This window comes from Ailuropoda melanoleuca, chromosome 2 (genome assembly GCF_002007445.2).
Source record: "Ailuropoda melanoleuca isolate Jingjing chromosome 2, ASM200744v2, whole genome shotgun sequence".
NCBI lineage: Eukaryota > Metazoa > Chordata > Mammalia > Carnivora > Ursidae > Ailuropoda > Ailuropoda melanoleuca.
The window spans coordinates 73,103,607-73,122,784 of record NC_048219.1 but is presented as its reverse complement, the minus strand read 5'-3'; positions in this window follow the sequence as shown (position 1 = coordinate 73,122,784).

Here is a 19,178-nt window from a genome sequence, read left to right as displayed (position 1 = left end):
AATGAATCATCGAACTTTACATCAAAAGCCAGGGATGTACTGTATGGTGACTAACATAATATAATAAAAAATTTAAAAAAATAAAAAAGAAATTCTCAGCCAGATTCTCAACAAGATGTGTTAGTAAAATTGGGCATTTTCAAAGGCAATTTACCTTTTTTACAGGATTTATATTATCAATTTAATTATTCTATGATCCATTCCTAAACTCCATCTACAATACACTTGTGGCAAAATGATTATTAAATGTTTCCTCGTTCACTAGTCTTCATGGCATCATGAATCAATGCAAAGTAAAATCCAATGTTCATAATTAAAAGCATTCACTTTTTATTAAATTGTTTAATATGAACGGACTGAACACATTTGTGGCATACACATTAGATGTTGATAAATGATACATGCAAAAATAGGTGATTACATGAGAAATCATTTCAGAGTTTCTGTCTCCATTTTAAAAGGAAAGAAAAAAATACTGAAAGTTAGAAACAGACCTTACTGCCTCCCTCTAAGCATAATCCATATAATTTTATAACAGGATAAAATAATTTTATAATACAAAAATGAAATTTGACAGGCTTCCCTAGTCTTTAACCTTTTTTTTTTTAAACAGCCTTACATCGACTCCCTAGAAGTTATTTATATTTTCAGTATCAGAAGACAGCTATTTTGGCTTAGTGAGAACAAAAAGTCCCATAGGTAGTAATTCAGTTTCTCTTGTGAGCCGTTAGCATAGGAATGTCTACTTGCACTTTGCCTCCCAATGGCAATAACAAGGTTTTACTTTCAGAAAATTTGGAAAATTGAATACAGGTTTTATATAAATAATTGTCTATACAAACACAAATATATGTATGTCTATATGCACGTACATTAATAGATCATTAAAACATTACCTAGCAATCGTATACCATTTTTGTTCCAATTAAACATCTTTTTCCCAACATAAACAATAAATTGAAATACTATTGTGCAAAATATTGACTCTCTGCTTTACTTCAAATTCCCCACTAACTGTGCCAAACTTTCCAGACAACGGTAAGTGGCATGGATCTAAGCATCAGTATTGCTGAAATTCCAAGTTAGCTTCTTTCTGCTAAGAACTGTGAGATATCACTTCTACTATTCAAAATGACCCCCCGGGCAATGAAATCGATCAGGAGAACAAAGATGGTTAAGGATATAGAATCACAGTCACTGAAAGAAACAAAGCATATGAGCAATGCTCAGAAGCTTTCCAGTGTAAAAGGTAAAATTGTCTATTTTTCTTCATAATCAAATTCTTCCCATTTTGTCATCTTTAAGGAGAAGAAATAGACATTCCTTTCAAACAATCATCTCTCCAGCAGTTTATTTAAACCAGACCATTGTGAGGGTTTTTTGGGCACCCCTCTTGGGGGAAGCTCATTAGGGGGGTCAGATAAACGATGTGAAATAAAGAAATTACATTTTTATTGCACATCTAGGTACAGACTGTGAATTTTCAAACAAGTTTATATTTACCAAGTCTACCTTTCTAACACAATTTCAGATAAATATAATATTAAAGTAACTTTCAGCCAGAGTCAAGCCTGACTTTATCTAAACTTCTGAGTTCCTGAAGCATCTCTAGCATGTACCTTACAGAATCAAAATACCTATAATCAGTCTCTCCAAGCCAAACAATTTCTGAGAGTTAGAAAAAACTGTACAACAGAGACAAAGACTAGAGATTTACAGACCGATTGGAGAAACCCATCCCACTAAAACATTGGTGGCACTGCCATCCTCCAAATTAAGTATATTCTCATCAGCTCTCTTACCTAATATATAGAAAGAGTCCCGAGGATTTTAATTTATGTATTCAAGTTCATAAAGGTGATTTAAAGTTGATTTTGCTTATCTAGTTCATAGCAGAGACAGGATCAACATCAAGGATTCCTTCCTCTTGTTCAGTACTGATTTAAACTCACCCAGCACTTAAATTTGAGACTCTCCCAAAATACCTAAAATCAGTATTTTTTTTTAAGATTTTATTTATTAATTTGACAGAGAGAGACAGCCAGGGAGAGAGGGAACACAAGCAGGGGGAGTGGGAGAGGAAAAGGAGGCTCCTAGCAGAGGAGCCTGATGTGGGGCTCAATCCCAGAACGCTGGAATCACGCCCTGAGCCGAAGGCAGATGCTTAACGACTGCACCACCCAGGTGCCCCTAAAATCAATATTGTTAAGTATTTCAATAACTTCACAACTGAGTGGTAGAAATTTTACTGAGCAGTCATACAGTATTCATCAGAGCCCTTCTGTCTGATCTGTCTACCATATACACACTGTTAGAAACCTAGGATTTTATACCTCAAATATGCTTGAGAACTGACTGGAAAACAGATATGTGGCTTTTCAGGCTATGCTCTGCTAGAATACGCTCTAAATATGCTCTGCTATTTGTAAAATATAATCAAATTGCATAAATCTCAGTAGACTATAAAGTAAAAAAAGGTCACAAAAATTTACTCAGTTATCAAAAAGTTAGTGCAATAAGAAGAGCAAAAGTTTCCTCATTATGATTTTTTAGGTTATATGTAAATTCTTTAAAAAATTTTAAACATAAGGTCAGAATAGCACTTTACTTATTAATAGTAGGAAACTTTTTAAGTGCCAGTAGAAAGTGTCTGATTGTAATTATGTATCAAATTCTGAGTATTAGGGTGCTTAAAGGAAAACTCAACGATGTGAACAACTCATTTCCTTAAACCCCGGTTTTTTTCCTTTAACATTGCCAAGATTATATGATATAATCACAGAGATTTTCTAGACTCTTCCAACTTCACTAAATGTTTCACATTCCTGTAAATGTATGTTTATGAGAATGTACACAGCACACAGTGAGTGCACAAGTAGGCTCATTTCAAAATTTAGATTAAAGAGAGAGGTGGAAAAGTATGTTCTAATTTTCTTTTGTTTTCTGAATCTTAGACATTTCTTTTTTGTTCCCATAGTTTCCTATCCACTGGCCACTCCCCTTTTCCCCCAAAAAAAGAACACACTGTAATAGAACATTTGTATATTGTATTATTAAGACTAAATATTAAAAGAATATGGTTGTGGTGAAGGGTTAGTGTATAGGATATAAGAACACTTTGCAATAAAAATATAAGCAAAGAAATAAAAATTATGAATGTTTCCCATGACTAATGACTTATTATGGACCACAGTTTCCAGACCACAGTGGTATCTATGAGGGAAATTAAGAATTAAAGATAGGAAGACCTAAACATTGGTGGAGACAGTGATCAGTGAACTTTCTTAGGGAGGGAACAAGTAAGATGTGTGGGCGGTGACAGACTGCAACATGTGAGAAAACTTTTTTTTTTAAGATTTATTTATTTATTTTAAAGAGAGAGAGAGAGAGAGTAGGGGGGTGCAGAGGGAGAGAGAATCTTAAGGAGACTCCCCAGTGAGCATGGAGCCTGACACAGGGCTCAATCTCAGGACCCTGAGATCATGACCTGAGCCTAAATGGAGAGTTGGATGCTTCCTGATTGAGCCACCCACTGAGGCACCCCCTGTGTGAGAAAACTTTAGCCTTCTTTTTTCATTGTTTCCTTCTACATTTCTAATATACTTAAATTTTTAAAAGAAAAGGAAGGAAGGATGGACTTGGTCGTTTATTTCTTAAATACACAGGAGTGTCTCCTGTGAGTGAAGAACCATATGGGGCTTCTCTTAGGAAACAAAGATGACTAGACCACAGTCAAGAAGTCTTTGAAATTTTTTTTTACGATTTATTTATTTTAGAGAGGGAAAGGACGAGTAAGAGCGCAAGAGAATGGTGGGAGGTAGGGGAGGCAGAGGGAGATGGAGAGAGAGCATCTCAAGCCGACTCCCCACTCAATCTCACAACCCTGAGATCGACCTGAGCGAAAATCAAGAGTTGGTTGCTTAACTGACCGAGAGACACCCTGCTGCCCCAAGAAGTCTTTGAAATGCTATTAATGGAGTATTTCCATAGCTTTTAACAGTAATGAGTGTCTCAGATTCAAATCAACTCCAAAATATAAATAGACACAAGGTATATCTGAAACAAATGATATATAATTTAAAAGTTAAATATCCACTTTTGGGACCATGTACCTATATATTATATATTATATAACGTAGACTTTTTAAAGAGATGCATATTCCCCTAAAATGTAAAGTATCTAAGGTCATCAAAACATTGGATTCCTTCAATAGTTAATGATTATCTCTGAACAGATCCCCAGGCTGTAACAAAAGAACCAGGGCATTTCCAGGACAACTCAAGCACAAATACACATAAAAGTGTAAAATATCCTAAAACCACACTTTTCCTCTGATTTCTTATCCTAGCATTTTAATTATTCAAGGATAAATTGTTAAGAAAGCCACCATAACTTTTTCAAGATTGCCTTGACTATACGTCAGTGTCCTTAGATCTATTCACTCACTCGTCTACTTGTAATTTATTTCATGCCTATCATGTACAAGTTTTCTGAAAAGTTTTAAGAATATAAAACTGAATAAGACAACACACTTGGCTTCTCTCACCAGAGTCACACTAGAGTCAAAAAACTCGTCTATCTATCCTGAGACATGGGTGTCACAGCAAAGGAAAAACCAAAACTTACACAATGCATGGGTAACTTTTTCCAGAGAAAAACCCTTTGTTCCACTTTCAAGCACTATTGCAGATAAAAGAGCTCCATATTAAGAAACTTCTTGTCCTATGTAATCTGCTCTGTCAACAGCTTCTTTTGGAGAAAGATGAACAATTGATTGCAGAAACATTTCTGGACAGTGACTATACTGTGTATTTTCCTTAATTCTACACGTTTTCTTATTTTTTTTATTTTTAAGATTTTTTAAAAATTATTTCTTAGAAAGAAAGAGAGCATAAGCAGGGGGAGTGGCAGGACCCTGGGATCATAACCTGAGCTGAAGGCAGAGGCTTAACCAACTGAGCCACCAAGGTGCCCCTCAAAAGCCTCAAAATAAAGAAGCACCTATAAATATCATCTCATTTATTTTTCATTTAAAAGCATATTTTCGTTTTCGTTCTTAAGACCTCTTTTTAGTGCTCGCATAAGACCTCTTTTTAGTGCTCCCATTAACAAAACACACAAACACAAACACATGCACAATTATTTTGAAGTAATATCAGTGTGTATGTATTTTGTTGCAGTGAGAGCAATTTCATTGTCCACAATAATTGAATATATGTAAATTGAATATAAGTATGATAATAAAATAATTGTTTACTAATTCATTATAAATGTTTTGGGTACCATTAAGCTTCAGATACCTTAGTTTTCTGGGAAAAGACACAACTTTTTAAGACTAAATCCCAGTCTAAAAAGGCATTTTAATTTTTGACAGTTATAATCAATAGCAAATAAAGTTACATATGTATGTTTAGAGATTTTGAAGTTGATATTTTAAGTGGCAACGCTACACAAACTTTCAGCAGTATTTTTCTTATTTCTTAAATTAGTAATTCTGAAATTTGGCTTTCTAAAGATGGATAAATTGCTGATTTTTGAATCATTACATTCTTTATGCAACCATGAAAAAATTCATGTTTTTCTATTTCCTATCATGTTAACTCCAAGTATGAATTTACTTGGCTGGAAAAAAATTGATAAATCACTAGGAAATTGTTTAAGATCAATTAATGTTACATAAGACTGGACCATATATCTAAATAAGATGCTGGGTGGAAAATAATTTAATCCAATTTTCCATGTTGTTAATTAAAGAGAAAAAGCACCATGGCAGAATCTTTTATATACTTACTGTATACTATTGTTGTCTATTGTGCTGCATAATATTAAGTTGTGATGTCAGTCCACTTTCTCTTATTCTTAAAATATTCAAGAATGCCATAAAAATAAGTGTGCCACTCTTCCTGATTAGAAGCTATACATATTACATTAAGATATTCTTATAATTTAATCTGTGGCATTCTTTTAATTGAAAAGGAAAAACTGTGCAGATGACAGCACACTTAAACACTATTCATTGTGAATTCGCTCAGATTGATCATGTCCTTTATGAACCAAGAAGACATTATATAACATCATTTATTATGGCAATTTGAGAGAACTATAAAAAGGGAAGTTAGTGGACTTGCTCACCTTTGAAGAAAAACTGTTTTTTTCCAGTAAGAAAAACAAACAAAAATGATAATGACATTCCTATCTGCAGTAACCCCACCCCTACCATTTTAGCAAGGTCTGGCCATAGGACAAAAGATTAAATTATCTTATTAGTGCCTTTATTAACTTACATTCAATTCACCAACCAAAAAAAATTATTCATTGAAATTAACTAGACATAGGGGCACCTGGGTGGCTCAGTCAGTTAAATGTCTGCTTTGGACTCAGGTCATGATCCCAGAATCCTGGGATGCCCAGGTTGGGTTCCCTGCTCAGCAAGGAGTCTGCCTTTTCCTCTCCCTCTCCTTCTGCCCCTCCCCCGGCACATCCTCAGTCAGTTAAGTGTCAGACTCCTGATTTCTGCCCAGGTGGTGATCTCATTATCCATTCTATCTATGAAAATGAGATCCATTGTCTCTTCACTTGTCTCTTTTACCGAAGGGCACCAACACTTCCTCTTCTGAAGTATATAGATCTTTATATATTTCTCTGTTGAACAAAAAAAGAAATCTAAAGTACTAAAAGTCACATAACACCTGTAGGAGAAAAAAATTCCTAAAGCAAGGAAAAGGTGAATAAACCATTTATGAGTATGGGATTTGGGAAACTTGAAAGTTGAGAGTTTGAGAACTGTATAGTTAACAAAGTTAAGATAGATTTCATGTCAATAAGGTAAAGATTAAATGACTTTTGATTAATACTCTAAAAATGGTTAATAGCACTGTGTAAGCAAGTCAGAAAGGATTGCAAATTTAAATCATTAGAGAAATAGGACAAGTTATGCTGGTATTCATTAATTTAAAGAATAAAGAACACAGTTGTTGATTAAAATATTACAGGATTTCAGTACATTAATTGAATATGGTGGTAGATTTATGGCAAAAATACACCTACAACAAAATCTTGAGGACTTCCAAAATGATCTTTTTTTCTCCTAAATTTTCATGCCTGCCTCTTCAGATATCTTCCCACAGGCAGATTGTATTTGCATGGACTAGTTTTATGGTTTACCAACAGTTTTGTTTTGTTTTGTTCAATTTCTTGTTAGGCTTTAGAGAAAATGCTTTAATTTGGTTATTTCACATATTCAGATGAACTTGAATAGGACTGACTCACATTCAACTAATTTAAATAGGAACTGTGAAAATCTGTGAAAAGAGAGGAAACTGTTCTCCAAGCAAGAAAAATTAACATATTTGTGATTCCTGGAAGCTTTTTTTTTTTTTTAATCTAACTTGGTAGACCTACATTTGAGTATTAGGCAGACTTTCATTCATTTCACATCCAGATATGCTACATAGATTTGGACCAGTTCTGTATAGTACAAAACCGAAGGGAAAAAATGATCACTAAAAAGTAAGGTATAGCAATGGCAGTTAATTTAGATTTATAAAACGAACAGAATGATAATCAACATAAACTGTTGTCGTGTAAAAATTACAATGTTCGTTAATTTTCCAAATATTAAACTTTTACATAAATAAAATTAGAATTGAAGATATACAAACTAAAACATGTTAGAAAGTTTTCGTATATGAGCTGGTGACTGTGATATTGACAATTTGCATATGGCTAATTAAAAATGGACTATTTTGTAAAATATTTATAAAAGAGGGAAAATCACAGAATTTAGAGACTTAAAGAGACGTGTATTTCAAATTCAGTGTCATCATTTACTACTTGTATATATATTTAAGCTCTTGCATCAGTTATCTTAACTATCAACCAGTACAACAAAAAAACACCTAGCTCATGGAATGCTTGAACTGGTTAATTAATCTATAATGCGTGGTAGCATATTATATTTCCAAACCATGGTATAGTTCTGTCTGTGCTTATAATGTTGTTTTAGTGCCTCCTCCACTTTTACTACACATTTACATGTTCACATTGCAGTGAGTTTATGTCTCTCTTAATATAGAGAACTACGGAGTAAAATCACTGTATTATTTATCCATTTTATATATATGTAGATATGCATGTGTGTATATTTATACAAATTATAATAGTGCTTATTTCTAAATAGTATTTCATGCTTCTATTTTATTTATAACTTTATACCTTCTCAAATATTTTTATACCATGTGTATTACCTTTTCAATCAGGGGAAATATTATTAAAAATACATCTATCAAAAAAAAAAAAAGAGAGGAGACCCAACTAAGTCCTAGGTGAACAAAAGAAAGGAAATAACAAAGACTAGAGCAGAGATAATTGAAATACAGAATAGAAAAACAATAGAATTAATGAGATAAAAATTGGTTCTTTGACAGGCATTTGGGTGGCTCAGTCGATTAAGCATCTGACTCTTGATTTTGGCTCAGGTCATGATCTCAGGGTCAGGAGATGGAGCACCACCTTGGGCTCTGCTCTGAGCAAGGGGACTGCTTAAGATTCTTTCCCTCTTCTTCTGCTCCTTACCCACCCCCTGCTTGTTCTCTCTCTCTTTCTTTCAAAAAAAAAAAAGTTCTTTGAAAAGATCAACAAATTTGTCAAGCTTTTAAGTAGGTTGATTAAGAAAAAAATAAAATACTCAGATTACTAAAATAAGAAATGAGGGGTACCTGGATGGCTCAGTCAGTTAAGTAACCAACTCTTGATTTTGGCTCAGGTCATGATCTCCCGGTTGTGGGGTCCAGCCCTACATCAAACTCCACCCTGAGAGCAGAGCCTGCTTCAGATTCTGTCTCTCCCTCTCTCTGCACCTCCCCCCCATTCTCTCTCTCTCTTTCAAATAAATAAATCAATCTTAAAAATAAGTAAATAAATCTTAAAAATAAATGAAATAAGAAATGAATTGGGAACATTACTACTAACTTTACAGATATAAAAAGGATTATAAGAGAAGATCATGATCAGTTGGATAACAACAAATTAAATAAACCTAGATGAAATGGACATATTCCTAGAAAAACACACATTACCAAACTGACTCAAGAAAAATAGAAAATCTGAGCAGAACAATCAAATTAAGATATCTGCACTCAAAAACCTCCCAACAAAGAAAAGATCAGGTCCACATGGGTTCACTGGTAAATTCCACCAATCACTTGAAGAAGAATTAATAATGATCCTTTTCAAATTCTTCCCAAAAAAAGGAAGAGAAAGGACTACTTCTAACTCATTCTTATAAGGCCATTATTATCCTAATAACAAAACCAGACAAAATTCCAAGAAAAGAAAACTACAAACCAATATCTCTTATGAATATGCAAGTGAATGTCCTCAAGAACATACAAGCTAACTGACCCAGGCATTATATTAAGAAGATTATATAGTATGACCAAATAGAATTTGTCCCAGGAATGCAAGGTCATTTCAACGTACCAAAAAATCAACGTAATAAAGCACATTAATAGAATAAAGGGGAAAAACCCACAAATGATTATCTCAATTGATGTAGAAAACACATTTGAAAAAATTCAGCAACCTTTCGTGATAAAAATCCCTAATGAAATAAGAATTAAAGGGAACCTCCTAAACTCAAAAAGGCACATTTATGAAAAACCCACAGCTCATATCTTATACAATTATGCAAGACTGAAAGTCTTAACCTAAGATCAGGAACGTGACAAGAATGCCCAATGGGACACTTTTGCTCAACCTTGTACTGGAAGTTCTAGCTGGAGCAATTAAGTTAGAAAAAAAAATAAGAAGCATCCAAATTGGAAAAGATAAAATTAAAATATCCCAATTTGCAGGTGGCATAATTTAATATAGAGAAAATCCTAAAGAATTCATACAAACACACACACAGACACACAAATATTTAGAGCTAAAAAAAGTCAGCAAAGTTCAGGATACAGCATAAACATACAAAAATCAGTTGTGTTTCTATAAAAACAGCCATAACAATACAAAAAATGAAAATTAATATCATTCATAATATTATCCAAAATAATAAAATACTTAGGAATAAATTTAGCAAAGAAGTGCAAAATTTAAACTCTGAAGAATACAAGACATTTATGAAAGATAAAGAAGATCTAAACAGATGGAAAGACGTCTCATAGTCATGGATTCAAAGACAATATTTTTTAAATAGCATTATGGCCCAAACTGATCTAATCTACTACATTCAGCATAATCCCTATCAGAATCCCAGCCTCCTTCTTTATAGGAATTGATGTGCTGGTCCTAAAATTCCTATGGAAGCTCAAGAGACACTGAAAAGCCAAAACAATCTTAAAAAGAACAAATTAGGATGACTCACATTTCCTGGTTTCAAAAGTTACTACAAAGCTACAATAATTAAAATAATGTGGTACAGACATATGGATAAAGATGTAGATCAATGGGATAGAAATAAACCTACAAATCAACTGATTTTTGACAAAGGAACTAAAACCATTCAACTGGGATAAAATAATCCTTTTAACATGTGGTGCTGAGACAACTGGAAATCCACCTGCAAAAGAATGGAATTGACATCTTATCTCATATCATGTATGAAGAACTAACTGTAAGATCTCAAACTCTAAAACTCTTAGAAGAAAACCTAGGGATAAATATTTGTGACCTTGGATTTGGCAATGGGTTCTTAGGTATGACAGCAAAAGCACAAGGAAGAAAAGGGAAAAAAAATAGATAAAGTGTAGCTCATTGAAATTAAAAACTTTTGTGCGTCAAGTATTACCAAGAAAGTGAAAGACACCTAAAGAATGGCAGAAAATATTTGCAAATTATATAAATGGTAAGAATATTTAAAGAATTCTTGTTAAAATACAAACATATATACAATGGAATATTACTCAGCTATCAGAAAGAATGAGTTCTCAACATTTGCTGCAGCATGGACGGCACTGGAGGAGATAATGCTATGAAATAAGTCAAGCAGAGAAAGACAATTATCATATGGTTTCTCTCATCTATGGAACATAAGAACTAGGAAGATCGGTAGGGGAAGAAAGGGATAAAGAAAGGGGGGGTAATCAGAAGGGGGAATGAAGCATGAGAGACTATGGACTCTGAGAAGCAGACTGGGGGCTTCAGAGGGAAGGGGGGTGGGGGAATGGGATAGGCTGGTGATGGGTAGTAAGGAGGGCACGTATTGCATGGTGCGCTGGGTGTTATATGCAACTAATGAATCATGGAACTTTACATCAGAAACCAGGGATGTACTGTATGGTGACTAACATAATATAATAAAAAAATTTTTTTAAATAAATAAAATACAAATAACTTGACTAAAAACATGCAAAGTTTATGAATAAACATCTCTCAAAAAAAGATAAATGAATGGCTACTAAGCACATAAGAAGATGCTCAACATAATTAGTCATCAGGGAAATGCAAATCCACTTTAAGTCCAGTAGAATGAAAATGCCAAATAATAACAAATGTTGACAAGATGTGGATGTGGAGAAATCAGGACATTCATAGGCTGGATGGAAGTAAAAATGGTGCCGTCAGTTTGGAGAATAATCCGGAAGTTAATCAGATTTGAAACACAGTATTCCCATTTGACCCAATAGTTCCAGTCCTACATATATACCAAAGAGAAATGAAAATAAATGTGCATATAATTTGTACACATATGTTGATGGCAGCATTATTCATAATTGCCAAAAAGTGGGAACAACTCAAATTTCCATTAACTGGATAAACAAAATTGTGGTGTATTCCCACAGTGCAGTATGATTTGGCCATAAAAAATTTGAAGTGCTGATACATGCTACAGCATGTATGAACCTCATAAACATGTTAAATGAAGGAAGCCAGTTGCACAAGACCACATATTATTTCATTTATATAAAAGGAAAATGGGCAAATCTATAAAGATTTACTTAGGGCTGGAGAAGATTGAGGGATTGGGAAGTGGTATCAATAGAGTATCATTTTTCATTTTGAGGAGATGAAAATGTTCTAAATTTGATTGTGTTTACGGCTGTACAATTATGTAAACGTACTAAATATAATTGAATTGTACACTTTGGGTGAATTGCATGATGTATGAATTACAGTTCAATTAAACTATTACAAAGATTAGTTGCCCTTATGTGTGTCAGTGCATTTCTAGAGTTTCTCTTCTTTTCCACTAATCTATTTCTGTATCTTGATGCTAATTCTGCAGATTTATAATGAGTTTTGAAATCAGGTTAGCCCTTTGACTTTGTCCTTATATTTGAAAGTTATTTGGCAACTATAAATCCTTGGAATTTCTGAATAAATTTAGAAACAGCATGTCAATTTCTATAAAAAGACTGCTGAGATTTTAATAGGTATTTCATTTATTATTTATTTTAGAGATATTTGACCCCTTTATATAGTATTAAGACTTCTGAGATGTGACCAAGTTACCTTTCTCCTTTTATTTAAGCCTTCTTTAATTGCTTAATGGCAATCAGCAATGTTTTTAGTTCTCAGTGTGCAGGTCTTACACATTTGTTTTAAAATTTATCATACATTTGATATCATTATAAATGTTATTTTCATGTTAATTTCAGGTGTTTTGTTACTAGTATAGAAATCATTGATTTTTGTATATTCATATTACATTCTGCAACCCTTTTATATTCATATATTAGTTTTAGAAACATTTCTGTAAGTCCATCATATTTTCTACATAGATGATCATGTCTGCAAATTAAGATAGTTTTACTTCTTCCTTTCCATTCTGGATACCTTTTTTTTTTTTCATATCGTATTACACTTATTAAAACCTCCAACACAATATTAAATAGAAGTTGTAAGTGGACATACTTGTCTTTTTCCTGATTTTACAGGGAAAACATTTAGTCATTTGCTATTAAGATGCTAGCTGTAGAGTTGATGTGGATGCTTCTATCAGACTGAAGAAATTTCCTTTTCTCTTAGTTTGCTGAAAGTTTTATCAGAAGTGGATTTTGGAATTTGTTCAATTTCTCCTGAATATATTGAGATAACTGATATTGGCTATGACTAATCAGAATCAATCTCTGGAGCTGGATATGTGACCATCTTCACCTCAATAACATATTAAAGGAGTGGACACTTGAACAAAATTAATACAGGCACTGGATTTGGCATAGGAACCAACAGCAGCCAATCCTTTGACTTTTAGTTGAAGCCACTTTCTCTTATTCCCCAAAACCTGTCATTCAGCCAAAATTGAAGTGTCCAGAATATATTCTTTTAGGCCTTCTGCTTTTATACATTTCCAATGTACATTCTTAAAACCTCACTGTGCATGAGGTACTTACAGTCATACTTTAAGTCTTAAAAGATATGTTAAATTCATTAGGAAAATGTGTATACAGAGTGTTAGTAACTTTTCATGTTTCTGTGCTGTACTTCTTAATATAGAACATTAATACTATAATATGGATAGTGTTTTGGGAGTTAGGGACATAGCATCATAGCACCAACTGGAAACTATGCAATATTTTCAGGGTGTTTAGAAATTTTCTATTTCCCTGGGAATCACACTATGCTAGGTCATCAAAACCATATTTTGGATGAGAAAATACTTCATTAAATGTTACTTCCAATCTAATTTGTGGAGAATACACACATTTCTTGGTTTAATTATAGTCATCAGAGTAATAATAACTATCTACTGAAGAGAATTTACCTGTAGGTAATAAGCTTACCTTCAGGAATTAGATTTTTGTTGTCTTTTGTTTAACACCTTTACAAATATCTAAAAGAAGGAATGAGTAGCGTAATGATGTGCTGCTAATGTGACTTGAAAATACAGTTTCTAGGGAAAATAAAATCGCCATTCAATATGAAATAAAGTCATGGATTTTAGAGACCATTTTATGACTAATCCATGGATATTAGAAATGACAATATCTGAAAGCCTGAGTTTAATTAAAATATTCCATAAAAAAGAGTGATGTAGCACAGTCAACAAAAGAAACAAAATCCATGACTGTAATAGTAAACATAAAATGAAGAGACATCCCCATACTCAGAATGGAAATTGATATCATCATTGATGGGACTGTGGCTGCAATATTGTGTTAATTCTGGGGCACTCTAATACCACGCATACGTAGTAATGCTGGAAAGAGTCCAGGAAGAAAACAACTGAATAATGGGAAGGGAAGACTGATTTATGGGGAGAGATTAAAGCAATATAATATTTATAGCGGGGCTAAGGGAATATGAAAATGATCTGTAAATATTTGAAAGATGTAAATAACAAGTAGAAAAGGAATTCTTGAGGAGGAAGCAGAATTAGAGGCAATGCAATCTGAATGAAAAGTGGCAGGGTTATTTATGCGAAGTAAAGATTAAAACACACACATAACTTCCTGACTGGACTACTAAGCAGAACAGTCTCTCTTCTTAAGCATTAAATGCCGTCCTGCGAATGAAGAGGGTGGGTAAACAGAAGGGGGAATGAATCATGAGAGACTATGGACTCTGGGAAACAAACTGAGGGCTTCAGAGGGGAGGAGGGTGGGGAACTTGGATAGGCCGGTGATGGGTATTAAGGAGGGCACGTATTGCATGGTGCACTGGGTGTTATACGCAAATAATGAATCATAGAACGTTACATCAAATACTAAGGATGTACTGTATGGTGACTAACATAACATAATAAAAAATTATTATTTAAATAAATAAATAAAAAATAAATGCTGTACTGCGCAAAACACTAAAATGTGTTATTTTATGAATTATCCATGCATTGACAGGCAGATAGCATGAATTACTTTATCAAAACCAGAACAGAAAGACGTAGGATATGTTGTCTGACTCACTGTCTGAATCTACTGAGTAGGAATCCATTTTTTTTTTGTTTTGCTTTTGTTTAGGAATGTAAAGTTTTATTTTCTGTTTTTTAAATTCTTCACATAAGAGGATATTTGTAATGACTGGGAATGACTTATCAGTAAAATGAGAAGCAAGCAAGGAGAATGTACATAGAAAAGTTGTGCCAAGATCCTACTCCACGAGGAGAGGATGAATGATTGGCATTTATGTAGACCTACAGATGGTAACTTTTCCAGGGTAGTGTTTCAGTGCTGCAGCTATGAATCTGGCCTCTCAGTTCCTTGAATTTCTCTCCTCCAATCACCTTAACTAACACATGACTTGATAATACAGTCCTGTGTTTATTCCTTCAACCTCTCATTATTATTTACTTATCTTAAAAAAAAAACCCTAATTTAAGGTATTCCACCCATTTAAAATCACTTCCTGTAGCCACATCCACTTCCTGTAAAACTGNACATGACTTGATAATACAGTCCTGTGTTTATTCCTTCAACCTCTCATTATTATTTACTTATCTTAAATAAAACCCTAATTTAAGGTATTCCACCCATTTAAAATCACTTCCTGTAGCCACATCCACTTCCTGTAAAACTGTATTTCTCAGCGTTTTTTCAGCATCAGCCCCCACTTCATTTCACTTTTCCCAAAGCTTGGATCCCTTTGCCCAATATTATAATCACATCTTTGCATACAGACTCAAATTCCTTGGACATCTCTCCCTTTCTTGTACTCTCCTTGAAAATAAAACTCTGTTTATATCCAAACTTTCTTGACTTCACACCTGAATGTGGATGGGCTGAAGGTTTTTTCAATATTTGTTATATATGGAAGACGTTGAATGTTAGTACAATCCATTATCTCCATCTTCTGCAGTAGATGCATGTCCAGGTAGAGATACTTTCCATCATCTTATACCACTATGGCAGGATGTGCCCACATCACAAATTTTTCACCAGTTAAATATTAGCAGAAGGGGTGTTTTCATCCTTCGTCTTTTTTTTTTAACTTATAAAAACATTTAAACACATGATCTTCCTCTCTTTCTCACAGCCCGGAATAAGTTTGTTAGCTATATTTGAACATGTAGATAAAGTCAGACCCTAGAGAAAAGCCAAGATTAAGTCTGGAAAGTAATTAGGGCATTGAATGATTGTCAGTAGCAGGAATAGAATTCCCTACTAACCTGGGACAGTCACCTCAGATCTGTTACTGGAAACAGAAATAAACTTACAGCTTTTTAAGCCACTTTATTTTCAAGATATCTCAACTAAAGTTGCTTACCCCTTAACTTAAATTTTTCTCTAGAATCCCATTATGTCCACTATCGTCATCCTCAACATGACCTTAATGTTGCCAAGCCATTGTTCTATATTCGTCCAGTACATTCATCTTCCCACTGCCTGAGTGATGATTTCAGACATTGTTTTGCTCCTCAGTCATCCAGCAGTCTTTCTCCATCCCCCCTTTTATTTTAGAACTTTACATTTTATTTCACTGAAAAGAAGAAAAAGAAACAATCAAAAGAGAACTTCTAAAATTCCACATCACAACATCTAAATACCTATTGCAGTGTCTTATAATGGGTTGGTTTTGATTAGGCTTATGACCAATTTCACAGATAATCACTCCAGCGATTTTCTCCTGTACTATATTATTTCTTCAAATGTTTGCAGAATTCCAATCAGTATGAATATCTGCAGTTAGATAACCCATCAAAAATAACAACTTTATTGAGGTCCTCTTCTCCCTCCACTAGTTGCTCTATATTTCTCTTTTTCAGAAAAATTCCATTGCTTAAATTAGAGTTAAGAAGGTATGAAAAGTTCTTTCATATATTAAGTTTTCTTAATATATGGCAAGCTCCTTAATTTAACCAGAGAAAAGTTAAAATTGTACAATGGTTAAATTATTATTATTATTTTGAACTCATACATTATATTGAAATAAGTAAAAATGACATATTTTCCAATTAATACAAAGAAAAATCCTAACATCATAGAGCAAATATGTTCTTTTCAGATAAATCTGAAAACCCCTTTTATCATTCCACTTCCTTAAAAGGTATAAAATCCAAATTTTGGGGGCACCTGGGTGGTGCAGTCATTAAGCATCTGCCTTTGGCTTGGGGCGTGATCCCAGCATTTTGGGATCAAGCCCCACATCAGGCTCCTCCGCTAGGAGCCTGCTTCTTCCTCTCCCACTCCCCTTGCTTGTGTTCCCTCTCTCGCTGGCTGTCTCTGTCAAATAAATAAATAAAAATCTTTAAAAAAAATCCAAATTTTGTGAAATGGTAGTTCTGGTCATTAATAATCTAAAACCATCCTTATTTTACATCTGTATCCCATTAGTCACCAAAATGAAAACCTTTTTCTTGTTGTTGTTGTTGTTCAGACTGTCCTCTATGTTGTCTTTGGAAAGTCTGTATACATCTCACCTAACCATCTCTCTATCTTCTCCAGTACCTGGAATACCATCACCTTCCTTTTACCTTCTGCACATCTCCCAAATTAACCACAAAAAATGTGCTCACTATTCCACAAGTCTGTGTTACCAGCTGCATACAAATTGTGGCATCTTTTTCATTTCAGTTGTATAAATGTACATTATTTTCACAACAAGATTTTCAAGACAGGTGAGTATGCAAATATTAAATTAAGGATAATCAAGAGGCATAAAATATGTAAGGTCAATTGTGATATAAATCAAACAAAAGATGCTTCAAAACTTCTAATAGAAAATTCATTTAGGAGAATATAGTTCCTTAGAAGACAGACACTTGCTGGTGGTTTTGAGTGGAGAGTGACATGATCAATGTTGATTCTTGATAATATTATTTTGAAAAATACTTGTATAGTAAGTTGAAAGGAAAGTGCAAAGTTTAATGTGGAAAGTGACTGTTGGAGAATAAAAGAAGATGCGCCTGGAATGGCATTAAAACTGAGAAGGAAAGCATCCTGAATGCAGTGGAACAAAAATTAGAACCTGTCTTCTAGACTAAGGTACTTGTTTTCCTAAGTGCAGGGACTGTTGCCTGTTAGTGGCACAAAGCTGATTTCCTGAAGAGGAGTAACCATTGCCTAAAAGAATCTTCCTCTCTCAAAGTTATGTCCTCTTCCTGAAAGTAGGGGTCACCTGCCAGTCTAATCCCATCACTGGTGTCAGATAGATAATAATATCTGGCATACTGTAGCAGTGCTTCTGTTAAAATGATACTGATGCTATGATTGGATAAGATACTGGTAGAAGTGAATACACAAATCTCAGGTGTTTGATTCTAAAGGATTAGTAATTTTAAACATGGAAATTTTAGATGATTCTAGCTGGATATAATCAATACATTAGAGAATGACAATAGAAGCTCAGGATAAAGAGATCTGACCAAAAAAATAGCATGTTAATCATTCTATGACAATAGGTACATAGTGGGTAAAGATATTTGTATTACTTGCTAACACTCACACTGACCACAAAAAAGTCTCTAAGTAATGAATGAACAGAAAGACTTAGTGAGTGATATTATTAGAGTTCTTACATCCCAACAAAGTGGGATGATGAGTGGCCATGGCGACAAGGAAATAGACTTTTCACTGGCCCAACAGCTGTGATTCCATACATAAGGAAGGTCCACAGCAAATATATAACCAATCGGCAAGAACAATCATTGCTGAGCCTGCAATATAGCACCATTTCTTGAGAAGACCAACCAGTTACTTGATGGTGAGACTGTCGAATTGGAAGCCTTTCTTCAGTTCATCTTGATTGGAACCCACATATATTTCAGTTTTTTTCAATCTTTTTCAAAGGGCCTTATCCAGCAGTTATTGGAGGGCTAACGAAGTGTTTGATTCACTGACAGGGAATCACACATTACATGGCCCCAAACCAAAAAGTCCAACTTCCAAAATGTTGCAGCACTCTGGAAAACAGTGTGGAGGTTCCTCTAGAAGTTATAAATAGAAATACCCTACAATCAAGCAATTGCACTACTAGGCATTTACCCAAAGAATACGAAAATACTAACTCAAAGGGATACATGCACCCCAATGTTTATAGCAACATTATCCACAATAACCAATTTATGGAAACTGACCATGTATCCATCAGTTAATGAATGGATAAAGATAGGGTGTGTGTGTGTGTGTGTGTGTGTGTGTGTGTGTGTGTATTATTCAGCCATAAAAAATAATGAAATCCTGCCATTTGCAACAATAGGGATGGAGCTAGAGAGTATTATGCTAAGTGAAATAAGTCAGTCAGAGAAAGACAAATACCATGTGATTTCACTCATTTCTTTTTTCATATCCACCATTTTTTT